Source organism: Staurois parvus, unplaced genomic scaffold (genome assembly GCF_062004578.1).
Source record: "Staurois parvus isolate SC_StPar_1 unplaced genomic scaffold, SC_StPar_1.0 ptg000031l, whole genome shotgun sequence".
Lineage (NCBI taxonomy): Eukaryota > Metazoa > Chordata > Amphibia > Anura > Ranidae > Staurois > Staurois parvus.
In genome coordinates, this window is record NW_028317827.1 from 8,097,922 (window position 1) to 8,110,901 (window position 12,980).

The window sequence follows — 12,980 nt, forward strand, 5'->3', positions numbered from 1 at the left end:
CCCGGTAAACCAGCGCAGTCAGTTCCCGGTTTTGCGTGGAGGAAAAAAAAAAAAAAAAAAATGGTAGAACGTGCCGCATTGTGCTCATGATGGGAACCATAGTGAATACAACCAGAAAAGACAGGTCATCTCAACACATACTGCTCGCTCTGCTTCTGCTCTCTATTTCTCTCAAAATGTCTGAAATAGTTAATTTTGTTTTACTGTTTTTCAGTGCATTTGGAAGGTCTCCTGAGGTTATCTTTAAAAAAATGCTTCTAAACTGCAAACGCTCATAAACGTGGTATGCAAACGGGGCTAAAGAGACGGTTTTTAACCTACGTTTTCCAGCAGTCAGTTTCCATCGTTCAGAAGGGTTTTCCAAACATCCCGTGTACATGGAGTCTTAATGATCCCAGCGATCGATCTGCTTTTATTGAATCAGATCTTATGTTTAGACTGATAAGAATAATTTCTATAAAATAATAAAATTACACCATTTTTGTTTTTTGTTTTTTTCATTTATTTAAAGTAGATAGCTCAATAATGGTGGCCATGCACAGAATGATTTTGCATTGTCAATCGATTTACTGGCTGGGCGGAAAACACAATTGGAAAGACTGTTCGATGTGCCATACAATTTTCGATCCTATTGCTCCATCTACTTTATTGGATTTTCTGTCCAGACCAATCATAACCTCCATGAAATCAATAGGTTTTGCTCAAAATATTAAAGCGATGACACAATGGGGGAGATTTACTAAAATTGGAGCACCCAGAGTCTGGTACAGTGGTGCATGGTAACCAATCAGCTTCTAATGTCAACTTGTTCAATTAAAGTAGAACTAAAAAAAGTAAAACTGTTTTTGGAGATGGATTAGAACTCCCATTAAGTTTTTGGTCGCAGTCTATGCTGACGTTAGGGAGATTCACCCTCTGTTTGTCCTTTTCACCATTGAAAGTAAAAAAATAAATAAAATTTGGGTTATTTCCAGAGAAGTAGTAGGAGGGGAAATCTTCCAATGGGGACACTAGTTCCGGTGACCTGGGGGTCCCCAAGGAACTCATTTATTTGCAGGGATAATCTTCTACTTCCTGTTTTGGCTATGGGACAGGAAGTGAAGGCAAATCTCCCCAATGGGACACAGGGCAGAAAAATAAAAATGACAAGAATTATAACCCTCCCTATCCGAGATATAAAAAAAAACCCAAAAAACCTTTAGTTCTACTTTAAAGTGGTCACCTTCATGCATTCTTTGCGTGAAGGTAAAAAAACATTTTGTGTGCAGCTTCCCCCCCCCCCCAAAGACCCCTCAATACTTACCTGAGTCCCATCGAGATCCAGCTATGTGCTTGACACAGCAATGGGGGGGGGGTGGACCACAGCCAGTCAGCCAATGAGAGAGGGGGCAGGGCCAAGCCACAGCTCCGTGTGAATGAACACAGCAGTGGGTGCCCCCCATAGCAAGCTGCTTGCTGTGGGGGCACCCAACAGGATGGAGGGGCCAGGAGAGCCTGTGGGGGACCCGAGAAGAGGGGGCTCCAGGCTGCTCTGTGCAAAACCACTACACGCAGTATTACCTACCTATAGATGTTTGTTTTTTTTCCAGAAAAAAAAAACCCTGCCCCTTTAGAATCACTTTAAGCTTTGACAGGGAGGGTCCTTTCACACGGGCATTCCTTTTTTTCTACAGTTCAGTCACATTTTTTTCAAAGAAGATACGGACCAGTTCACATCCGTTATTTTTTTTTTTTAATCAGTTTACATCTGTTTTTGCATCATTTACCAATGCAAAAATGGACTGTATGTCTGTTTAAATTGTATTTTTTTTTTAACGGAAGAAATAGGGTTTTCTTCCATTCAAAAAAAACAAAAGGAATGCAGATGATCATCCGCTAGTCCATAGAAATACAATAAAACCTAGAAGCTGGGCAAAAAAAAAAAAAAAAAAAAAAAAAAAAAAACACACAAGAATAGCACATTTATATATATTTTTTTTGTGTGGGGTGTCCTTTTTTTGCCATTGGTATCTCTAAGGAGATTTCCCTTCACGGCCTGTAGAGACAACAGGAAGTGAGGGAAATGCCCTTTTGGGAACAATCTGTCCCAATATTGGCCTTAAATATGCATTCACCTTTGTATAAAGAAAAAAATATATATCTTTTTGCAGTTAAAAGATGGGTATTAATAAAAAATAGGTATTATTAATAATACCCATCTTTTAACTGCAAAAAGATTTTTTCCTTTTTACAAAGGTGAATGCATATTTAAGGCCAATATGGGGACAAATTGTTCCCAAGAGGGCATTTCCCTCATTTCCTATTGTCTCTACAGGACAGGAAGTGAAGGGAAATCTTGGTCAATGTGATTCCTAATGGAGACATATTTGCAACATTTTATAGATCCATCACTCAATGATCAGGCACACTTCCCAAAGTTAAATCATTCCCATCTCATCATACCCCATAATACTTACAACACTGACCCCATAATACTTACAGCACTGCTTGGCAGCCGGAGGAAGTACCTCAGCTCGGTGCGGCAGGTGACTTCATCATTTCGCGAGTAAGCTATACCAAAATGGCAACCGCTGTAATCTATACCTAGACCTTGGGCTACGGCACACATGGTTAGGCTTTGTGAAGCACAAAAAAAAAAACAAAACGTTTTCCTAGCACTGTACCAGCTAGACTATAAGTAAAAAAAAAAAATTACACGTTCCAAAAATTTGCATTAAAAACAGAAGTTTTAGTTGCACATATTTGTAATTCTATGTGACTCCTGCACAGCTTCACCAAAGCTCCTCTGTAAAGTGCAGTCCTAACTGTTATATTTGATGGTCTCCATGTTGGAGGATGTATATCAATGACAAATTAAGGGCAGGTATGTCGGGAGGTAGCCTACTTCTCCTTAAAGGAGCAGGGACAATAGAAGCCCTGGAAGAGCACAATGTGCTGGGAAACTAGGGTGGCCGCCTCATCCCTTTAAACCCGAACACATATTAACTACACAGGTTCTGTAGCTGATTAAGGTGGTAATTAAACCAGCTTTGCATCATATCTGCATTAAATTAGCCTCAGAACCTGTATAATTAATATGTGTTCGGGTTTAAAGGGATGAGGTGACAACCCTACAGAAAACCTTTTTGCTGGTATGTGCTTTGCAAAGCCCTTCCATGTGCCCCTTCGTTATAAACTGGGGTGGTCGCCATTTTTGTATAGCTTGCTGGAATTGGTGTGGGGACACTGCCGTTGTGCTCTTGCTGGGTTTCTAATGTGTCCGTGTGCCTTTAAGGAGGAACATGCTCCCTCCAGACATACCTGCCTTTAATTTATCCATTGCTATATATGCTTCAATATGAAGAATCTCAAATATAAAAGTTAGGACTACACTTAGGCTCCATTCACATTTGTGTGACTTCAAAATCGTGCGATTTTCATTGCGACTTTACAGTGCAACTTGGTGCAAATTTAGATGAGCACAACTTTGGTGCGACTTTGGCTTTGACCAAGGATAATTCTTTCTGCTGTAAAAAGTTGAATGTACAACATTAAGGTGTGACTTTCATGCGACTTTGGAGGGTTTACATGAAGTCTACGGTCCTCAAGATGAATGAAAGTTGGACCAAAGTAGTGCAGGAACTACTTTGAAGTCGCACAGATATGAATGGTACACATTGGGAAACATGGAGGGGGGCGACTTGTCATGCAACTTTGGACCCCAAAGTCGCATGACAAGTCGCATAGGTGTGAATAGAGCCTTACAGAGGAGTCTTGAGATAGTGCGGCTTCAACAAATATTTGCAAATATGTACCACAAAAACCTTTGTTTTTAACACCAAGCGCTATTTTGTTTTTATTTGCAGGCAAACTTGTAAGTGTGCTGGGCAAACTTTTTGTTTGTTGTACCATGACATCTTTTTACTGGAAATTCATCATAAAGCTTTCGGTTGTAGCAAATAATAAATATGTAACATGGATAGCAGTTTTTTGTTTTTTATTATAAACACAATGTATTATTTGGGAAAATATGTATGGGTTACCACTGATAAATGTATTCACATTAAGCAATACTTTAGGTCACCCATGGGTACTGAGACATCTGCATTTATAAATGGGAATATAGTTTAAAGCAGTATTAACCTCCGTGGAGGTATTCTCGAGTGTAGCTTGGGGTAAAGTTTCAGTACCACAAGCGGTAACCCCGAGCTACACTCGGGCTTACCATGCGGCGCTGCTCCGGGATCTGTTCTTCTCTTACCTTGTCCTGCACTCCCGCGATGTCCCTCCTGCAGTGTCCCCTGTAATGTCCTCCGGTGGATGCCGGCATCTGTCTTCTGGGTTCCGTCCCTTGCGACGTCGGGACGTACGGTGACAGAACCGCGGGAAATTTGAAAATGACAAAAAGTGACATTCACTGAATTCACTAAAATCACATAGTAAAACATTCCTGTATCAAACCATTTCACATACATTTTGTCCCGAGTGCTTTGTCCTGTGCCCTGCCTGCATTTTTACTGTTCTTTCTGCCTGGAAACTGAGAAATTTCCATGGCGTCCAAAAAGCGTTCCTTTAGGTCAAAATCGGTTTTAGACCGGCTAGAGAACAGCGATAGTAAATCAGAACCACTTGCAGAATCGAGTGATAATGATTCGTGGGGGAAATTCGTCATCAGACACTGTAAACGATTTTGCGACTTTGCTCAGTGATGTGCGAACTTGGCGCTTTATTTCAAATTTCAGTGTTTTTGGTTTGATTATATTATTGATTAAATTTATTATTATTATATTATTTTTTCTGATTATTTATTAAATTATAATTTATGTTTTCGTGTTTCAAATTTTAACATACCCGGGATGTTTACTAGACTCTTGTTCGGACAGATTTCAGTGAGTTATTCCTAAGAATTACAAGCCCACAATAAAAAAAAAATACATATTTCCATGCAAAAAAATGTACCGCTTTGAGCACAGAAATATGGACATAATCAGACCGCTAGGGAGGTTAAACCCAAAATGTAACATTGCTGCTTGGCAATCCTAAGGCTGGCCATACATTATACAATTTTCTTGAGAATTTTGCTTTAGATTTACCAAACACCATATAATAGGAGGTCAAACCTAAACAACAATTTCAATTGTATCCAATTAGGCAAGTTCTAATACTACATAGTTGAAGGTAAGGCTGGCCATACACTATACAATTTTCTGTCCAATTTCTGCCCGATTTCCTTTAGATTTACCCTCAATTATGTAGTGCAAGAGCCTGCCTAATTGGATACAATTGAACGTGTTGTTAGGTATGACCTCCTATAATATGGTTTTTGGTAAATCTAAACCAAAAATCTCATGAAAATTGTATAATGTATGGCCAGTCTAAGTCTAAGTGAAATTGGGCAGAAATTGGACAGAAAATTGTATAGTGTGTGGCCAGCCTTACTCTAGGTTCACACCTAAGCGGTTTCTGCAGCGTTTTGCAGAAACGCACTACAGTCCACTTAAGATGATTTCCTATGGGACATGTTCACCTCTCCGCCTTTTCACCCGATGCGTTTTTTGGAAAGCAACAGGTACTTTTTATAATGCAAAAAGTTGCATTTTTTGTTCTAAGGACTTCAATGAAAATGCTGCAGAAAAGTAAGTAGTGTGTTTTTGCTGCGTTTTGCATTTTAAATCTGCCTAGCAACAAGAAAAATAAAAAAAATGAAAAAAAATGTGAAATGCGGCAAAAACGCAAAACGCAATGCAGAAATGGGTTAAACGCAACCTGCATAGGTGTGAACCTAGCCTTAGATGTGGTGGCTGCATTAGTTTTTTTAGACTTTTTTCCCTTTGTTTTTACCTGGTGATCTGGCCAGTGACACACACTCTGAGCGATGGAGCAACAGAAAGGCCTTATGTTTCACAAAGGATTATATTGGATTTTGAAATAATAAATGATGTGCAATTGTACAGGTTAAGGGTATACAAGTACACCAACAAAAGGCAGTGTAAAAGCTACCCAGCATCAGTAGCAGAATACACAGAGACAAACACAGGTGAATTGAGACACCTCTCCAAAGCATGGATAAGTATGTGTAGAAGTGGGATAGAGACACCTATGGACAGCAGCATAGGGGGAGGGCAGTGTTAGATGTACTAGCAGATTTAGATACGCTAACAAGTCAAACTCCAGCTCACACTTTTATAAACAGTTACAGCAGTTTTTTACCTTTGGGATATAGGTTTCACGTGAATAAATAAAAACTGGTCATTGTAAGCACAGACTTAGTGGCTAGATCACTAGATGAAAATAAAGGAAAGAAAGATAAAAAAAAAGAAATGCCAACATCACATCTAAGAATTGGTAAGCTGCAATATAATAAATGTTTGCTTTTGGGCTTAAAGTGGTATTAAACCCAAAAGCAAACATTTATTGAAGCTTACCAGTTCTTTGATGTAATGGCTGCAGTTGCTTTTCTTTTTTAGGCTTTCTTTTCTTTATTTTTATCTAGTGATCTGGCCAGTAAGTCTGTGCTTACAATGATCAGCTTTTATTTATTCATGTAAAACCTTTATCGCAAAAGGGAAAAAAAACTATTTGCTGTGGTTGCAGTGTGAGCTCGGTAATCCAATGGTGCCACCAATGATTTTGAAAATCGGCCGACCAAGTCATAAAGTTCACCCCATATAACAGGTGAAACTACTGTTCCTTCCAGGTCATGGCTCATGAGCATATTCTTTTCAGAAAATTATTTTCCAACATGCCCAATCACCAAAAAGGGGAGGAACCACGAAAATCGGACGGTGCTATTGACCCACTAACAGAGCAAAAATCGGCCAATTATTCTTAGGTCTGATTTTCGGACAAAAAAATCGGTTGAATTTTCGACCCATGTATGGCCGGCATTAGGATTTTAGGGCTTTACAAAAAAATGTACTCTTCAGAATTTTACTTTCAATTGCCTTAATTTTTGTATTTTTACCTGACTTAATGTTCAGCTTTTAAAATGAGATTTTAAACTCTTAGAATGTAAACTGTAAGGAGCAGGGCCTTCTGATCCCTCCTGTATTCATTTGTATTGTAAATGTACTGTCTGCCCTTATGTTGTAAAGCACTGCGTAAACTGTTGGCGCTATATAAATTCTGTATAATAATAATAAAATGCAAGAAGCCATGTATAGCAGGCACGGCATGGTGGTTTATATAAAACAAACGGATGCACAGCACAGTTATATACACTGATTAATTAAATAAAACCATGTAAAGAAAATGAACTTATAACATCCAATCACATTTGTTTCAATTTTATGACAAGCAGTAGTCTGAGGTCTGTTTGGTCTGTGGTTACTGCAGTTTTTATAGTGATTGTTTATTAAGTAATAAATTAAAAGTAAATAATTAGGATAAATCTCCTGATGTGTTTTTTTTTACTATTAAGTAGATCTGGGTGTTGAGGAATTTTCGTACTTGAGATGAATTCCCCCTCTCATCATGCTCCTTCCTAGCTATGTATTAACTGACTGAGCACCTGGCCATTATATCCTTTTACTGGTCTTTTAAGCTGGCCGTAGACCTAAAAGTGTGGGCAGACAGACATACAGGTAAAAAATGACTGGCCTCAGATTGATTTTCAGCCAGACTGTACATAAACATGAATGCTCTGCTTAAAGTGTTATTAAACCCTGAAATGTAAAAGCCGATTGTGTTGCAGACCTCAGCACTTACCAGGCTTGTTGTATGTTTTTCTTTTCATTGAGCCCTGGGGCCTTTTTCTCTCTCTTTTTTTTGGCGATGTCTTGGTTTCACACATTATCTTTTTTATCATCTGTAGTTTCCCCTAACAAATTATACATTTTTGGGGGACAGATAGAGCTCTAATTTGATTACAAATTCCATTCAACATCATTGTTAGGATCTGGGGATTAATCTGGGGATAATATATACAATGCATTTTTTTTATTTTATTTAAATGTATTAAGTTAAAAAAAATGTTATTTCCATTTTTTATGGGTGGTTCTGGATGTGGCCAAGGGAGATCGGATCCAGACCACTCCATGCAACTATGCAGCAAACAATAATTTCTAATATCAGTATATGTAAATTAGTGAGCGCAATCTGAAAAGCGACCAATGCACTAAAAGGAACCACAAAACCTTTCTGATAGAATCATAAAACAAGGAGTGCAGCGCTACATGAAATATTGAACCAAATAAACCTATGTCACAAAGATATAAGCAAAAGAAATGAGTCCACTATGGTATCATAATCTGAATTCCTCAGTCCACAATGAGATTTCTGACACTGTAGGTATAATCCGGTTTTCTGTTGTGGCGATATGAATAGATTGCCTACTCACCAGAAACACAATGTTAATGCGCATATCTGGATCACATGCATCTTGGGGTCCCGGATGAAGACAGCCTGGTGGTAGGATCCTCTGGTGGTCCCTCAAAGGTGTGTGAGAAGGATACCGGTCTGGTCTCAAAGTGCTTACTCCTCAGGTCTGCAGCAACGCCTGAAATACTGGGGCTGAGGCGTGGAGGCTCAGTGCCAGGTATGGAGAATGAAGGTGCTCATAGTGTAGTATTATAAACAATGAATTTATTGTAGTAAAATGAGAGCAATGCCATACATACATAAATGACTGCATATGATAAAAGGCTGCTGTGAGCAATAGTAAAAGCACCAAAAAGGACTGACCAGTACACATCAAATGTGGGCCGCCGGACCTCCTGATCCGGCGGCGTGACGTCAAGGCGTGCAAGGGCTCCTCCTAGACGCGTTTCGTGTAAACACACGTCTGCAGTAGGGGTGATCCTTCTCACACACCTTTGAGGGACCACCAGAGGATCCTACCACCAGGCTGTCTTTATCCGGGACCCCAGGATGCATGTGATCCAGATATGCGCATTAACATTGTGTTTCTGGTGAGTAGGCAATCTATTCATATCGCCACAACAGAAAACCGGATTATACCTACAGTGTCAGAAATCTCATTGTGGACTGAGGAATTCAGATTATGATACCATAGTGGACTCATTTCTATTGCTTATATCTTTGTGACATAGGTTTATTTGGTTCAATATTTCACGTAGCGTTTTATGTTTTAAGAATAATTTCTAATAGTGATCTATTGCTGTGTGCAATCAGTATTTTTTTTATTATTAAAAAATTATTGAATGCTCATGTCATCTGACATCATTGTTGGGATCTGGGGAATAATCTGGAGATGTATACAATGTATTTTTTAATATATATATATATATATATATATATATATATAAAAATATAAATCTTTTTTTAATTTTTCTTTCTTTTTTTTTTTTTATGAGTGGGTCTGGATTTGGTCAGTGAAGACCAGATCCAGACTACCGCCATGCAGCTGTTGAGCAACAGATCTCTTCTAAGCCCCGATTCAGACATATGCGGTGCGGGTAATTTCACTAAACCTGTGCGTTTCCCAAACTGCATTGCAATCGCATTGTAATTTGCAATCTGCTTCAGGTGTCAGTTCAAGTGAATGACACCCCAAAAGCAAGTTGCAATCATAATGCATTTGTCTGCAGTGGATTACATGGTGCAAAACGACCATGCGATCCGGTTTCAGTGTGGTTACAAAAAAAAAAAGATGCCTGCTCATTTCTTTGTGCTATGCAATATGATTGGAGCCTATTCAAAATTAATGGGCTCTAATTGCACCACAAAGAGTCACATGTGAATTTCACTGGAATGCAGTGTGGTTCCTGTGCAATTCACATGCAACCTATAGTGAGATTACTTTAGCCAGGGTTCAGTTGCTGGAACAATATATATTTTTTTAATTTACATTTAAATGTTTTTTTTTCTTTACACTTTTATGGCGGGGGGGGAATCTGCATTTGGATAGTGGAGACTAGATTCCCCCCACCTCATCAAAAGCTTACATGTATGAAGCAACAGATCACTTCTGCTAGTGATTTATTTCTGGGTGCATTTAGCAAGCATATGGGGGAAGGTAAAATTGTATTTTGTTTTTGTGTTTGTATTTTTATATTGAGATGTAATGATATAAGAGCTTATTCTTATTGTATGAGATAGGTTGAAATTGGAAAATTAATAAAATATTAAAAAAAAAAGAAACCTGGATTTTGGAAATGGTGCACTAGATTTTATTTATTATGGGTACTTTTATATCACCATTAATTTACGCAGTGCTTTACATACATATTGTACATTGCCATCAGTTCCTGCCCTCAAGGAGCTTACAATCTAAGGTCGTTAATTCACATTCATACATACACATACTAGGGCCAATTTAGACTGAAGCCAATTAACTTACCAGCATGCCTTGGGAGTGTGGGAGGAAACTGGAGTACCTGGAAGCACAGGGAGAACATGCAACCCCAGGATGGTAGTGCCATGGTAGGGATTCAAATGGATGACCCTAGTGCTGCTAGGCAGAAGCACATACATTACAGTATAGGTAATAAGCATAAGTGCTTATTTTTAAACATAGAGCAGCCTTTCCCAACCTTTTCACCCCAGGGGAAACTGTAAAGTGAGTTTCAGGTAGCAGTGAACCCTTGGTCAGAATGTCACTCTTAGACTGGTCATAGATGGGTAATTTTTGTTTTTTTCGTTAAGCCAACAGGATGAACAAAAAAAAAATAGATTCCCCCATCCACACAATTGAGGTGGATGGAGAAATCCTCCCTGTTGAAACTGTGTAATCTCACAGCAGAGACTCTCCATTGTCAAAACACACTGATCTGCAGCTGCTGATCAAGCAGCTACATTTCTGTTCGATAGAAGATGATCATCAGATTGACTTCTATTGAATGGGAATGGTCACACATGGATCAAAATTTGGTCAGTCCCTGTTGAATTAATCTATGGCCAGTTTACATATGTGGTCGCCCTGCTGGCCTTACCAACTGGTGTTGGTCCTGGGTTTATGCATTTATCAATAAATGGAAGATCAATCAGCCACAGCACAAGGAACACTTAGCAACCTCTGAAGGTTGGGTGGTATGAATCCGCCGCTGCCATAGACAGGATATAATAATAACTTTATCTGTCTGAAAATCAACAGAATGGGTGACTATTCAAACACCATTAAATGAGAGGTCAATAAGCCACTGCTCAAGGAACACCCAGCAATCTTTGGAGGAACCCTAGGGCTCCACAGAACCCTGGTTGAGAATAGCTGCTATAGAGAGTATGAGGATGGTGGTATGAGCAAGCAATCCTGATGGCTATCGCTGGGGAACACCAGGATTTGGCCAAGGTTTTCTAGACTGGCGGTCTTTTCTTCCCATATCCGTTGGGCCATAGAAATCTGCCATTGCCATAGACATGAGATGTTTGCCTTAAACATCTGAAAAAAGCCAGACTGGGTGACTATTCAGACATCATTAAATGGGAGGTGAATCAGCAGCAGGTCATGGAGCCCCTAGCAACCTCTGGAGAAACCCTAGGGTTCCACAGAATCTTGGTTGAAAATTGCTGCTATAGAGAGTAGGAGGATGAAGGTATGAGCAAGCAACACCTACAGCTGCATATCTCTGGAAAAAAGTAGTGCTTGGCCAAGGTTTCCAAGACTAGCAACCTTTCCTTCCTACATCAATTGGGCGACAGGAGTCTCCCGACAACATAGACATAAGACGATTACCTTCTCAGTCTGAAAATGACCATACTAGGTGACTCCTCTTCCATGTCTGTGCCCAGTTTTTAGTCCTTGATTGCACACACTCCTGTGCCTGTTACACTATTTCACTGCAAAGCTTATGGAGCAGCTGCAGGTTTTACTATAGTGAACTCCAGGGTGGCCTGAAAGCTGAAAATCACAGAGCTTAGCAGAGGTGGGGGCAGTTACCATCAAGGACACGCTGCTCTTGGTCACCGCTTAGCAGAAGCCACACTTAACACAGGGGTCATCAGTTTCATTCACACTGATGCTCCTTGCCATATGTTCAAGCTTTACCTGTGTTAGCTGATGTAAACCCTGTCCGCTGACATATGTAAAATAAATTAACTCTTTTATCCAAGAAAGGAATTCTGCTTATTGCATTCTGTCAAGAAACATTAAACAGGTAGGACGAGGCTAAGTGTTTAGTATTCAGTTCTGCGTCATAGGTTTGAATTGCACCAAGGACACGATATACATAGAATTTGTATGTTACCTCCATTTTTGGGCACTTTTTATCTTAAAATCCAATGACATATGGTGAGGTTAACTGACTTCTACCAGAAACAATTCAGTACTGTCCGTGATACTTTTTTTATATTATATAAATATATATTATATTATTTTATAGTACTTAATTGTTTCTAAAGGAAATTTCAAATCCATTCAGGAAAGAAAAACTTTTGAACTAAGAATGATAATTCTATTTGACACAAGAGATGACGGCCTTAATTTGGACATGGGATTCCTGACATGGGATTCCTCAATCATTATCCAACCGTTTTATGACTATTAGCTGAAGCTTGACTCCCTCTGTGTGAATGTAGTATCCCCCCCCCTCGCTTTGGCTGTATCTTATCTCTAACCTCTTTTTTTTTTTCTTCATCTCTTCTAACATTCTGCTGAAACTTTGTGATTTATATAGTACTGCTTGGACCTTGAAGAAGGGGACATACCCCGAAAGCTTGTCCTCAAAATTGTATGTTAGTGCAATTAAAAAAAGTATCACGGACAGTACTGAATTGTTTCTGTCGCAAATGCACTAATATGGCTACAATCACCTCAAGCTGACTTCTACCGAAATTCATCTTACTGGGGTAGGGACATTAGATTGTAAGCTCTTTAGTATACACAGACTCCTTTTAATAATTTAGGACCCATTTACATATATTTATCTGCACCTTCTAATGTGCTATAAAACACGTGTTGTGGTTTGCCATAATAAAGATAAAGTTTGTTCCGAACCAGGGGCGGACTGACCAATCGGAAACGCAGGCACTGCCTGAGGGCCCGGGGTCAGTAGAGGGCCCCATGAGATGCCCCGGTACCTTTTTCATAGGCTCTTTTCAGTTTG

General features: G+C 39.3%; 1 protein-coding gene and 1 long non-coding RNA gene across 7 annotated transcripts in view; one reads left to right on the top strand and one right to left on the bottom strand.

The window, feature by feature from the left end:
* The window catches only part of LOC149470795 (uncharacterized), a 43,056-nt gene extending 42,573 nt beyond the window's left edge, over positions 1–483 (top strand). For both annotated transcript variants that reach the window (XR_016307919.1, XR_016307918.1), the window contains exon 2: positions 215–483. This is a non-coding gene — a long non-coding RNA (uncharacterized LOC149470795). The remainder of the gene's footprint in view (positions 1–214) is intronic.
* RBMS1 (RNA binding motif single stranded interacting protein 1) overlaps positions 1–12,980 on the bottom strand; it is a 487,977-nt gene that overhangs the window by 216,212 nt on the left and 258,785 nt on the right. The gene's annotated exons all lie outside the window — the stretch shown is intronic.